The sequence below is a fragment of the Canis lupus genome, chromosome 19 (genome assembly GCF_011100685.1).
Source record: "Canis lupus familiaris isolate Mischka breed German Shepherd chromosome 19, alternate assembly UU_Cfam_GSD_1.0, whole genome shotgun sequence".
Lineage (NCBI taxonomy): Eukaryota > Metazoa > Chordata > Mammalia > Carnivora > Canidae > Canis > Canis lupus.
Genome location: NC_049240.1, coordinates 30351284 through 30364834, shown reverse-complemented (window position 1 = coordinate 30364834; position 13551 = coordinate 30351284).

Below are 13551 nucleotides of genomic sequence, written 5' to 3'. Positions count from 1 at the left end.
GTCTCTACATCACTGTGCCACCCCCACAGCCCCCAGCGCCCTGCCAAGAGCTAGGCGTGCGCATCCTGCAGCTCTCCGGGTCATCTTGCTGCCTCGCTTTACTGGCTCCACTCTACACATGGGGAAGCTGAAGCCGAGAGACAGCCTGCCCTGCACGGGGGCGGCCGGTGCGGGAGCCCAGGCCCGTCGGACCTGAGGCCGCACTCCCTACCCCTGCCCCTGCCCCTGCCCTAGGCCTGAAGCCTCCCAGCAGCCTGGAGCAGCAGCAAGAGCAGCAGCAGGAACACTTGGCTTTTCAGTCCCGCTGGATTCTGTTCCAGGAATTTTTGTATCCCTCACGCCACCCCTAGGAGACCGCGTGGGCCACTCTAATCACACTCTTGAGCAGTCGAGGAACCCAAGGCCAAGGTCAGCCAGCTTTCAAGGACTGGGGTTTGGGTAGGTCTGGGGCCGGCACTCCACCAAGAGCCAGCCTGGCAGCTGCCGGGCCTCCAGGCCTCCGCTGGGGGAGGCTGGGGGCGGAGGCCGCCGGGCCAGACCCCATTAAGCGGCGTCCCTCCGTCCCTCCGAACGGTGTAAGCCCGCACCTAGCCATTCCCCGGGGCGCAGTGGTCGACAGTGCAGGCAGGACACGGGTCGGGATGAACAATGCGAATTGATTACTCTGGCAAGTGCAGCTGGCACTCTCCGAGGCGGTTTGGTCTGGGGTTTGGGGTGGTTTTTCTTGGATGCTGAGCCCGGTTATTCATCATTCTTGCTCCACCTGGGCCCCTGGCCTGCCCCGGTGGGAATGGCTCCACGGCGCAGGACATGTGCCGCTGCACGTCCCCTCTCCTCCTGGGAGTGACTGGTGTTACTGCGGGGGCTGGGCTGAGGTTGGCCTGATGGCCCTCCGAAGACTAGCACCGGGGCCTGGGCACCCCGAGCTGGAACATCCCAGCCCTGGAGATGGGGAGGTGGGAAGGGGTATCCTATTTTACATTGGAGCAGGCATACCTGAGAACATTCTAGAGAGGGCTGTGTCCATCCTCTGTTGCCTGCCACCTACATGTCACGCCACACACACAGACTCTACATATACACACAGGGCCAGGCCACCCCTGTCACCACTGTGATCACTTCAGTGCCTGGGGAGTCAGGAGATCTCAAGCAAGTCCTGCTTCGGCCCCTACTGTGCAACCCTTCACACCCCTCTCTAGGACTTGGTGTCCCCAACTGTCCGGTGAGGAGACTGGACACATTGACCAACTTTGCATCCTTTGCATCAACTTTGCAGAGGACCCTCTGGACCTCACCCGCCTTCTGTTCCAGTCACCTGTATACACCTGCAGGGACCAGCTCTGTGTTCTTGCCCACCCACACGCCTTGCCTGGGGGCCACACCATCACAACCTGAAAGGGTGGAACGCAGGAGCATGTGCGTAAATTCTCCTTCTCTCTCTCCGCAGGGATGAGGTCGTGAGCTGCTCAGAGCTAGGCCCCGGAACCTGCTCTCAACCACAAGTGGCTTCCATTCTCCGTCCCTTCCGCTTCATGCCCCTGTCCCTCATGCCATCTCCCTGACACTCTGCTTGGGCAGGTCAAGACAGTGGGTTTGAGAACGTCTTAGGCCTCTATTCTGCGATCTGGGCAGGCTGTTCTTCCAGGAAAAACTGCCAATGCCTGGCCCTTCCTCCTCTCGAAACTGGTTTGCATGCTTGTCTCCTTTACTCACTGGGTAGCCGATTCTCACCAACCCTTCATTCCTTTTTCTGTAAAATGGGCTGAGCCCTTATAGAATTTCTCCAAGGATCGAATGTAACAATGCTCATAACGCACTCTGCACGATGCCTGGCGTCCCGTAGGTGCTCAGTAAATGAAACACAAGCAAACAGAAACAACCCTAGGCTTGAACAGAGCCCAGAGAGGCACAAGTGTGGCTGCAAGCAGGGTCCCTGAGAAGTTTCCAGCTGTCCCTCAGGAGGCGGTGACCCACTGGCTGGCTGTGAGGGCAGAGGGACCCACGTCCACCCAGATCTCACACCCACCCCAGCCTCGTCGCCCTCCTCCGCAAACCCCCAGAGCCAGTGTTTGCAGGCTGGATACTGCACACCCTGGGTAGAGAGCCCGGAATCGGGGCCAAGATTCCGGCAGGCGCTCAAGATCAACAAACTTCGGGTTTCCTGGTTGAGGTCATGCACGTACAACATGTTCCTTCTTTCCCGAGGAGGGGAGCAGCCCCAGCACCCAGATGTCATGCTTCTCTGTCATTCCGACCCCCTTGCACCTCCAAGCCCTCAGTTTCCCCTCCGCTGCCCAGCTGGCTGAGAGACAGTCCTGAGCTCCAGAGCTCGAAGACCAGCTCCGGGGACAACTGTCTGCTGGCCTCCACTCCGTGCCCTGAACCAGCTGCGGATCCTGGGGGTGGGGGGGGAGGTGTCCACACAGCACCCACTCACGTCCAGCCACTGGAGGCGAAGCGAGAGGCTGGCAGCAAAGAAGCACGGGGAGCGCCAGCCCATCCAGAGCAGACCAGCACACACGACCAGGTAGTCACACGCCCAGGAGGTCACCCAACACAACCGTCTCGAGCCCACAAGGATCCCCGACTCAGCTACAAATTTAGCGCTGTCTGTTCATGTGCCCCCCACAATCTCCCCACCCTCCAGGCTCTCCCCCGCCCCCGTCACCCCCTGGCCTGCCCAGCCCTTGTCAGGGCCGCGGAGCTGGCACTGCTGTCCACCACGTGCCCGGTGGCACCCTCCTCTTTTGCAACCGCTCCACAGGAATGCTGACCACAAGCTTGCCCACCCTCCACAAGTCTCTGGGACGGTGGTGGTTCCAGAGCACAATTCACATCAGGGTGATCCTTTGCTCAAAATCCTCCCATGGCTCCCGAGACTTTCACGGTAAAGTCCTCCAAGACCTCTCATCTTCCCACAGCTTAGCCTCCTCCCCTACCTGGCCTTGCCTGTGCTCGCTCTGTACCATGTTCTCTGGCCATGGGCCTCAGCACATCCTGTCTCTTCTCATCGGGATGCTCTTCTCTTCCTCTTTGACAAAGGATCCCCTACTATCTTTCGAGACTGGGCCTTCTTCCTTAGGAAACCTTCCTAGATGCCTCCAGGCTGGGCTGGGTATCTTCCTCTGGGCCCCCCAGAACTTGGGCTCTTTACTGCCCTTCTATCCCCATACCTGCTCGCTGTTCTGATTCCCCTTATTGTCTGACTTCTCTGAAGACAACCTCAATGTCTTCTTCATCTTTTGCAGGCTCAGCAAAGTTCCAGAATATAGTAGACCTCAAAAAATGTTTATGAGGGGTGCCTGAGTGGCTCAGCGGTTGAGTGTCTTTGGCTCGGGTCACGATCCTGGGGTCCTGGGATCAAGTCCCACATTGGGCTCTGCCTGTGTCTCTGCCTTTCTGTGTCTCATGAATAAATAAAATCTTTTAAAAAAATGTTTATGAGATGGATGGATGGATGAATAGATGGATATATGGATAGATGAAGGATGAATACCTATAAAGCAGCAAAAGATCCAAAATGTCCTTACATCCTCCGCTGTCAATAAAACCGTGGAAAATAATTCGATTAAACTGACTTGAAAAGTTGCCACTAGGGGCACCTGGGTGGCTCAGTGGTTAAGGGTCTGCCTTTGGTCAGGGCGTGATCCTAGGGTCTGGGGATCGAGTCCCACATTGGGCTCCCCATAGGGAGCCTGCTTCTCCTTCTGTGTCTCTGCCTCTCTCATGAAGAAATAAAATCTTAAAAAAAGAAAAAGAAAAATTTGCACCCAAGTGAGTGTTTTGCCCTTGGGATACAGACTTCATTTCCAGTGTCCATCCAGTCAGCGTTTACTGCAAGCCTCCTGGGGACCCAAAGGAGGAAGAAGACGCAGCAAGTAGAAGGCCAGGGCACTGCCCACAGGAAGCTGGCACCATCACTAGACCCATCTGGGAGTAAGCCCAGGGGCCTGTCCACCCCCTACTGAATGGGGGCACCAGGTACGGGGAGGGGTTTGGAGGGGCCCAGGGGGGGCCCAGAGAGGGTGACCCCAGGCTTGCTCCACAATGAGCACTCAAGCTCTGCAAAACTCGGAACCCAACCTCCACATCTCTTGAGATAGACAAAAACATGACCCAAAAACACCCTCGAGCTCTGGCCCTGCTAATAACCTCAATTTAGGCTTCACCCTTCTCTGGGAGGCAAATGTGGCCCTAATCCAAACTTGGACCAAACCCTACCTGGGTCAGGTGGGAATCCAGACCTCAATCTTTACTCACACGGAAGGTTCCAGCAGCCCTTGTGCAACAAGTAACCAAATCGAACTCGGATACCCTCGGGGAGAAAGACTCTGGCAAAAGCAAAGTGGATTCGGAGAGCAGCTGCACTGTGGAAAGCCCACCTGCCCCCCTGGCCACAGCCTGGGGCCCTGTGCCAGGGACTCGGGTCTCTGGGGTGAGAGACACGGCCTTCAGCAGAGGGCCCCCCGGACCTGGGGTCAGTTGAGGTGTCCGGGAGCTGCAGAGAACAATCAGACTCTGTCCTCTGGATCAGGCCCCGAACTGGACCCTCAGGGGTGAAGCACTCCCAGACCGTGCCCTCGGGAGCCCAGCTCCTGTTGGGAAGGTGGCGTTTATTCCTTCCTTCATTCCACATCTGTCGCACATCTTCTGTAGTCCACAAGCTCACGAGGTAAGTGTCCCACAGTCCAGGGGTCTGGGGGCCACTCCGGGTGCACCTCTGAGAACAGAGTCACATGTGGAAACGCCCGGGCTGCCGCGTGGCGTGGGCGCTGCTGGCGTTCGCCTCTGTGTCACCCCCTTTCTGAGTGGCGGTGAGAGAGACGTTTCTTCTTTAGATGGAACAGGTGGGAAGATACCTGGCTTCAAATACTTTGAGAGCCTTTCCCTTCCTCCTGGTTGACTCATGGCGCGAGGTGGCTGCTGCCGCTCAAGCCTCACAGCCACATTCCAGTCAGAAAGGATAAGGAAGGGCCAAGGAGCCAAAGGACCCTTCCAGGCAAAACCTTGCCCTTCCCGAGGGACGTTCACCAGCTGCTGCTGCCCGGAACCGCGTCACGTGTACACGCCGAGCCCCAGGGGAGACTGGACGAGCGGTTTTGTTTTCATAAAGGGCAGCAAGGAGAAGTGGTGGAGCCCGGAGGCTGGGCAGACACCCAGCACCCAGCACCCAGCACCCAGCACCCAGCACCCAGCACCGTCTGCGGTAGGCGGGCGGGCCGGCGGCACAGCTGGCCGCTCTGGGAGCTCGTCGCGGCCTGGGCTCCCCTCCCTGATCTCTGCCGTCCAGCCCACAGTTGCCCCCTCACAGGCCTCTGCCCCCAGATGCCCCTCCCCGGTGCAGCGCAGGCGGCGGCCCCCTCCGTCCCTCAGAGCTGGTCCTGGGGCTCTCCAGAGGTGACCTTCCAGTCCAGATGCTTGGTCTCTCGGTCTGCAGGGCCCCCGCCCCTGCTGGGCCTTGGCCCCGCCAGGCCCTCCTCCTCCACGAAGCCTCCCGGGTAGCTCCTGTCCCAAACTCATCCTCGGGCCCCTCACGCTCCCCCCCGCCCCCCCGCCAGTCTCCAGGTGTCAGGTGTCATCCGCACTAACTGGCTAGCGTTTCCTTCAACGTCCCCACAGGTACACTCCTGGGACCAGCCCCTGGTGCTGTCCCCACACAGCCTGTGTCCTCACCTCAGGGTGATGGCAAAAGCCCAGGTCTTCAGCTCTCTCTCTCCCTCCCTCGCCACGAGAGAGGCCCCTGTCACAGCAGATTGCCACTGTGTCCTCAACACGCCCCTCAGAAGCCCCCAGCCGGCGCCCCCTGCCCACCGACCGGCATCCCCGGCCCAAGGCCAGTCTAGTTCCTTGCGGCCTGGCCTCTCCCCCAGCTGGAGCTGATCCCACTTCCTCTCTCTCCAAGCAGATGTCTGACTTCCCTGGGAGGACGGCCTCTGATTCGGATTCTCAGATGGGAGCGGCGGTCCCCAACATTCTCCATGACCCACTGGTGGCTGTGAGTTGCCAGTCGGGGGAGAGTACATTTGGCAACTGTCAGATAACACAAGGCGAGTTTCTTCACTGCAGACCTTCTCAGAGCCTTAACGTGCTGTGGTGTGGGGTGACCCTGGGATGGGAAGATCCCATGTGCACCGTTCCCCACACTCATTTTAAACACTAAGGACCATGCTCGCTTCAGCAGCACATATACTAAACACTAAAGACCTCTGTGGACTACGGTTTGGAGAACTCCTTCATTCTCTCATCCATCCACCTGGTGTGTCCTTGGCCTGCTGGGCCCTGGGATGGGCAGCAAACACATGGGCAGCAGGTGTGGCCCTGCCCTCGCAGGGTTTGCATTCCAATGGGGACAGATCTAATTGCACTCCTTTCATTCACCCACTCCATGCCCACCGGATACCCCTCAGTCCTGAGTGCCAAACCCTGGAGTGGAAACGGATCAGCCGGGATGCAAACCCTCGGAGTCCTGTAGTTGGCTGATCTAAGAGACTGTCCCTGGGGTGAGGCGTAGGAGGCACGGTATTTTTGCAAAGGAGGTTTCAAGTCTTTTCCTCTCATCCAAGCCACCCCTGCATCCTTCCCCTTCCATTACTGAGTAAATCCACCCTCACACCCTACATGAGCCCCTCCAGCAGGTGCTGATGGAACCCCACTAGTCGGGGGACTGCATAGCAGAGATCTCGTGTCCGGCCCAGGGCCCCAACCACAGGGGCGAGGGACTATTTGCCCACAGCATTCTGGGTAGCCTGGTAGTGATTCCTGCTGTGTAGCTCTCAAGCCTGGCCCTCCACACTCTGGGGAGCCCCCAAATCCCTATAACCAGGATTTTGGTGCTTATAACAAGACCCTGCTGCAGGCTGGGCTCCTGGAGGCAGATTCTGGTTGGGCGATTAGCACACAGGACATTTATTAGGGAGCGCTCTGGGGAGCAGTATGGGCCGAAGGAGGGGGCACTGGAGCTGAGCGGTGAGGGAAGTGGAGGGCAGGGAGCGGCTTCCCCGCTGTGGGAAAAGCTGCTCCTGGCAGAGGAGGTTCCCTGCAGTGGCCAGAGGCCTCGGCGAGCTCAGGGAAGCCCAAGTGGCTCACTGTGGCTGCTCCAGAGGGAGGGGGAGGATAGAGGAGGCTGGACAGTGGATCGGGGCTGCGCATAGACAGCTGGAGGGTCAGCTGAGGTGAGGCTGGCCTTACCCCACCCCTAGACTGGGGGTGACTGTACACCCTCCCATGTTTACACAGCATTCACATGTTCGGGCTGCTCTGAACAGTTCCCCTGTATTAGCTCATGAAACCTCCACAGCGCTGCTCAGAGGCAAGGCCTGTTACCACCCCCATTTTGCAGATGAGAAAACCGAGACACAGAGAGGCCAAGTCAATCATCCAAGGTCACAGGGCTAGGAAGCAGCACCAGGCTGTCTGGCCCCAGAGCACATGCTCTTCACCTCCACACCGCTCATCACAGAAGCATCTTTGAGTGGCTGGGGCCAGAGCTCTGTCCTCTGACCACCTTGATGCTGCCTGAATCCCAGGCAAGCACCTCCCCGCTGCCAGCCAGGTGGAGACGCCACTGGCCTGGCCCTCTAAACCCAAGCCCTCAAAACACCAAACCCTCAAAGGCAGCTTGTCTTCCAGGGACAGTGTAGCTGATGCCAAGCCCCAGGGGATGGGCCGCAGGCCAGGGACATGGTTTGGCTCCAGAACATCATAGAGCAATTTGCAACACCTTCAAACCTCCTCAAGCAGCCAAGAGAGGCAGGTGATGTGCAATCTGCAGAAGGGTGGCCGGTGTCAGGTTACCCTGGGTGGCACAGAAAGAGCCTGGTGGGAGCGAGGCCTGCAGCCGCCGACCCCTCCTGCCAGCACACCCACATTCCCCCAGCGTGCAGTGCATTGCCTGGGACCCCTACAGCCAGGTGCCCAGGGCCTCTGCCATCCTTCGTCGAGCTCCTGCAGGACCACACCTCGGTCCCCTGGCCACAGCTTCCCACACTCCCCTCCTCTGCCTCAGCCCCATAGGCAGGAGGCTTCTTGGCCTGATGGGAGCAGGTGCTGGGGAGGGGAGGCTGGCGGCCACCTGGCCTGCTGTTAGCACCCATCCACTTCTGCACTGCGGCCTCATTGGCAGGGGCACCTGCCTCTGAGCAGATGCTACAGGTCATGCCTGTGGATGATGTAAAGGTCTCCTGCAAGACAGCTGGTCCTCCCCAGGGCACCTGTTGCGTGCCAGGCACTACCTCAGGGGTTTCTCTCCCTCCTGGCTTCCACAGGCGGCTACTCAACCCCTCCACGTACCCGGCAGGAGTGCCCAGGTGAATCAGAGGTGGGCCTGCCCTCGGGGCTCCCCCTGGCAAGCTGGAGCCACCTTACCAATGGGGAAGACAGGTGTGTGGGAGCCGTGGGGCCTCGAACTCCAAGAGACCCACAGGGCCCCAGGGGACCAGCCGGGCCTGCCTGGAGCCTGCTTTGTGCAGAACAGTCCCCACTGCTACCACAACCTACGAGGTGTGGACTGCCATTCCCGCTCTCGAGACATACAGCTGAGGCCCAGCGAGGCCGAGCAACGTGCCCAGGCTACACATCGGCCACGCTGGGATCCGAACCTGCGTCGAATAACACCAAGTGCGCGGGCCCAGCCAGGGGACCGGGCAGGCCGAGAGGTGACGGTGCCGGCGGCCAGAAGGGAGGCGACACGGAAGGAAGGCTGTGTGTGTGTGTGTGTGTGTGTGTGTGTGTGTGTGTGTGAGCAGAGTGGTGACTCACCGGGAGACGTTGTCCCGGTGACAAAACAGACTGCGCTGTGCCAGACGCACACTTTCACTCACTTTTCCCCTTTCCTTCCTGCCCTTCCACTCCCTGATCCCTGAGCTCCTAGAGTACATTCTGTTCTTTTGAACTTCCTACTAACAGGGCAAACTGAGCCCTCTCCAGGGGACTGAGGGCCTCCGGCGACAGGGATCATCAGCTCCAGGCCCGGCCTCCCCGCAGGACAGGGACGGCTGGAGTAGCGTGGAGCCCGGATCCGCCCGGCGGCCCGGCTTTCCCGGCAGCTTCAACCTACCCTTAGTCTCGTCCTGGGGCCTGCGCGATGGAGCCCTCCCTGGGCTGCCGCCCTGCGGTCCCCCCCCCCCCCGCCCCCCGTCCCCCAGGTGCTCGACTCCTACACATGCCACCCGGCTCCGCGTCCCCGCGTCCCCGCCTTGATCTCTGTACTGTGGGCAGGTCCAAGAACGTGATGGCCTTTAGGAAGGCTGAAGTACTTAGAGGCCAAGGGACATCACATCTGCAACAGGATTGCACTGAAACATTTCAGAAAAAATTTATTGAGAGAGTAGATGATCGACAGATTAGATAGATCGATAGACCATAGGCAGGTGGTAAATAGATGGGGGAAGGGAGACTGGGAAAATACGAACATTTTAAGGAATCTGAGGGAAGGATATTGAAAATGCCATGTATCAATTTTGCATCTTTTCTGTAAGCTTAAAATTGTTGCTTTAAAAATGCAGAAAATTGGGGCATCTGTGTGGCTCTGTGGTTGAGCATCTGCCTTCGGCTCAGGGTGTGCTCCCAGGGTTGGGATCGAGTCCCCACTTTGGGCCCCCCATGGGGAGTCTGCTTCTGTCTCTGCCTATGTCTCTGCCTCCCTCTCTGTGTCTCTCATAAATAGATAAAATCTTTTTTTTTTTATGCAGAAAATAAGTAAAAAACACACTAACCTTATCCTCATCTCCATAAAACAGCCCCAACTCTGGAGGGTGGGTGCAGGGACCCCTTCCCGGCCCCCACCCAGACCCAGTTCTTCCACTGTCTCTTCGTGTTCCCTGTCACATGCCACCGCGATGGTCTGTTTCCCACTTCAGACGGCAAGTGCCTGGGGGACAGGGGCGGTGATGAACTCACATCTGTGACCCACCTGATGTGTGTGCGCGTGCCCGGCTCTAGGCTTAGGGCTCTGAAAATACTGGAGCAAGATGGGACGTGCCCATCTTCGGGAGCTCCTAGTTGTGCAGGGCACGGGGAGGAGAGTGCGAGCCACATTGCTGCTCGCCCTGGCTAGGGCCACTGTCCTGGGCCACCGGGCCACTCGTCCTCTGCCACCTGACCCACTGTTAGCTGACTCCCATGAGCTCAATGTCTCTCCAGGAAAGCTGGAAGGGTACAAGAAAGAATCTGAGAGGTCAGGCAGCTGAGGGCCAGGACCTGAGGGTGGGAGGTCAGGCAGGGCCATCAGGGTCTCTGTAAATGGTGTCACAGAAGCAAGGGGGAGTATGTGATGCACTTGGAGGGCTCAGACTTGTCACCCGGTCACTCGGTCCTTGCTCGCTCTTCATAGAGCACCTGCCTTTGTGAGCTCTGCTCCAAGTAAAGGCGATAATGGCAGTGAGTGGAACACAGCTCATCCCCCATGGATCCTCCCCCGTCCCACGTCCTGCTGCAGGGGACAGTAGCCCCACACAACTACAGGGGTCTCTAATGTATCTATCCCTCTTTGGTATGATAAGGCAAGAGTGAGGGATGCTGTGGGGAAGGGGGTGTCCCTGCATGAAGTGATGGAGCCGCTGGGCCACCTGCAGGGGGCACCATTCCCATGGGCCCAGCCTGTGTACAGCAGAGCTGGGCAGATCCTGGAAGGAAGATCTTCCAAGCTGGGAACAGCAAGTGCAAAGGCCCTGAGGCCAAACAGCATTCCAGAAACAGCCCAAGAAGGTCAGTGAGGCTGGTAGTAGAAGGGGAGGATGCTGATGTTAGAGAGCCCATGAGGCTCTTGAGTGATCAGACTTAGAGTTTTAGAAGGATCATTCTGGCTGCTTCGTGGAAGACAGACCACAGTCCGGGGCAAGGCCAGGGAGACCCGTCAGGAGGTGACTGCAGCATCCCAGGGCAGGATGATGCTGTTGGTCAGGGCCACACAGAACCTCTAGACCGCCGAGAGCCATTCTCATTCCTGCAGGATTTGTTGCAGTGTTTGGGGTTTGGGGGTTGATGGTTTTCCATCTTTATCTCCCACTAGTCCAGGAGTCCCTTGAGCCAGGGCTGATGTGTCACTTTGCCCGGGCCCCCAGTGCCAAGCACGCTCCTGCCCAAGTCTGCTACGTGGATGTCCTTAAAGCCATGTCCTCCAGCAAAGCAGCACTTGCATGGGGCAGTTTCCAGCGGAGCCCAGCTCTGTCTGTCTGACCTCGGGCTATAACAGCGTTTCCTTGGCTCTGCTCTGGACCCCTTGCTGAGCCCTGGACCCCAGCGGTCAGCCTGGAAGGGTCTCACCCCAGAGGCTCTCGTTCACCAGGAGCACGCTTGAATGCCTGTGGATGAGGCATGGAGGCAGGTGCATGGTGAGGCAGGATGCAGCTTCCTGACAGGCTACAGGCCTGCAGCCCATCCCAGAGCAAGATGGGAGCGTGAGGGGGATAGGGAGCTGGGTAGGAGGGTGGGAGTGCAGTACCAACAGTCTCCTTGATAACTTACCTTTTCCTCCTCTACTTTCCCATCTGGAAAATGGGTATAATAACCCTTACATTATAAAGCCATCACAAGAGCGACGTACAGAGCCTAGCACCTAGAAGGGGTTTGGCTGGGGATATAGAGGTCTGGCTGCCTCCCTATGTGGAGGCAGCTCTGCAATGTGGGCCAGCTCGAGCTGCCCGAGCTGCCCATGGAGGACCCCAGTGAGACTACATACAGCTCAGCTTCTCTCCTCCCTTCCTCTCCCGGGGCTGACCTCAAGAACATTCCTGTTAAATGTCTTACATACAAATCACTGCCCCAGAATCTGCTTCCCAGGGAACCCAGACCCTCCAAAATCCAAAATCTGAATTCATATAAGGGAAAAAGAATTTTTTTTCTTTTGAAGGTGGAGGTGAGCTTTGCTATGTTACAAAAGGATCCTTTACTCCCCCAAAGAACTACCTTAACCCTTCATAAGCTTCCCTTAAATACTGAGTCTTGTTGGCGCATTGAACCAGCACTTGATTGACCGGCATTCCATTTGAGCTCAGCAATGTGGCTACGGTTGGAAGTGAGAGGTATCCAGATTAATCTGCAGAACCAGAGGCATGGAACGGAGCGTGGGGGATTGCTCTGGCCAGCTGGTCAGCTGCCTTCACTCACTGGGGCTTCTGGGCCTCAGGCTCCATTATTGAGAGAGACCCACGAGTCGTTCTCCTGCCGTGTCCAGGCCCTGGGTTGGTGCAAGAGCATCTGGAACGTGGAGCTGAATAAGACAGGTCCCTGTGCTCCAGGGGCTCTCTGCACAGTGGGAGGACAGGGCAGGCCCCAGGGGGCCGTGGGAGCTGGAGGAGGGGCGTCTGACCCCACCTGGGTTTGGGGGAGGTCAGGAGGCCTCCCTGCGGCCAGCGAGGGGACTGGAGATGTTAAGCAAGAGAGCAGCACGGTCAGGTGGGGGTTCGGACCCTTTCTAAGCCTGCGGACAGGAGCGGCGGTCCTGAGCAAGGACGCCGCGCAGCTGGGCCCTCTCCATGCAAACATGCTGCCACCGCTTTTGCGAAGGCGTCACAAAGAATCCAGGCAACCGGCCCTGGGAGGTAGGTGCGATCCTCTTTATTCTATGGACTCGGAAGCCGAGGCCTGCCGGAAAAGTCAGGGCCAGATCTGGATCCTGTCTGTGTCCTCCGGACTCCCCGCCGCCTCAGGGCCAGGGGGTCCACTGACAACCTTATGAACCCTTCATGCTCTGCAAGCTTTGCCATTTCAGCCAACCCTGCAGGCTCAGAAAGGGCATCTCTTTGTAAGCAAAGGCACCAGTGTTAGAAAGAAAGACAGACAGACAGAAGGCAACATCCCCCAGACGAGGCTGGCACACCAGCAACTGTGGGCAGCAGGTGGCTATGGCATGTGGGGTGGGAACCTTGAGTCTCTCAGGCTTCCCCCAGGTGACCTCCTTTCCCTACTAGGCTGCCCTGCCAAGACCAAGGCACCTTTTTAAAAAATACTTTTATTTTTTCTTAAGTAGGCTCCACACCCAACATGGGGCTGGAACTCACACCCCCAGTGTCTAGAGTCACATGCTCCACCACCTATGCCAGCCAGGCATCCCCAAGGCACCTCCTAATTTTGATGCTAGGCCACCCTGAAAATGGCTATGTCCTGGTTCCCTGACCTAACCATGACCGCCAAACCTGTCCTGGCCGCAATGCTCCTTTGAAATCAACATGTCAAAAACCCTGGCCAGGTTGAAATCAATTTTAAAGTACAGAGAACAGGGCTGCCTGGGTGGCTCAGTGCAGTATACATCTGCCTTTGGCTCAGGTCATGATCCTGGGGTCCTGGGATCGAGGCCCAACTCGGGCTCCCTGCTCAGCGGCAAGTCGGCTTCTCTCTCTCCCTCTACTCCTCCCCCCCTGCTCATGTTCTCTCTCTCTCTCAAATAAATAAATAAAATCTTTAAAAATAAGTAATAAATAAATAGAACAAAATGCAGAGAACAGTAGAGGGGGGCCTGGTGGCACAGTCAATTGCGCGTCTGACTCTTGGTCCTGTGTCACTGCTGGACCCCACCAGGTCTTCCGTGCCAGAGACAGAGGGAACCGCAGCAAG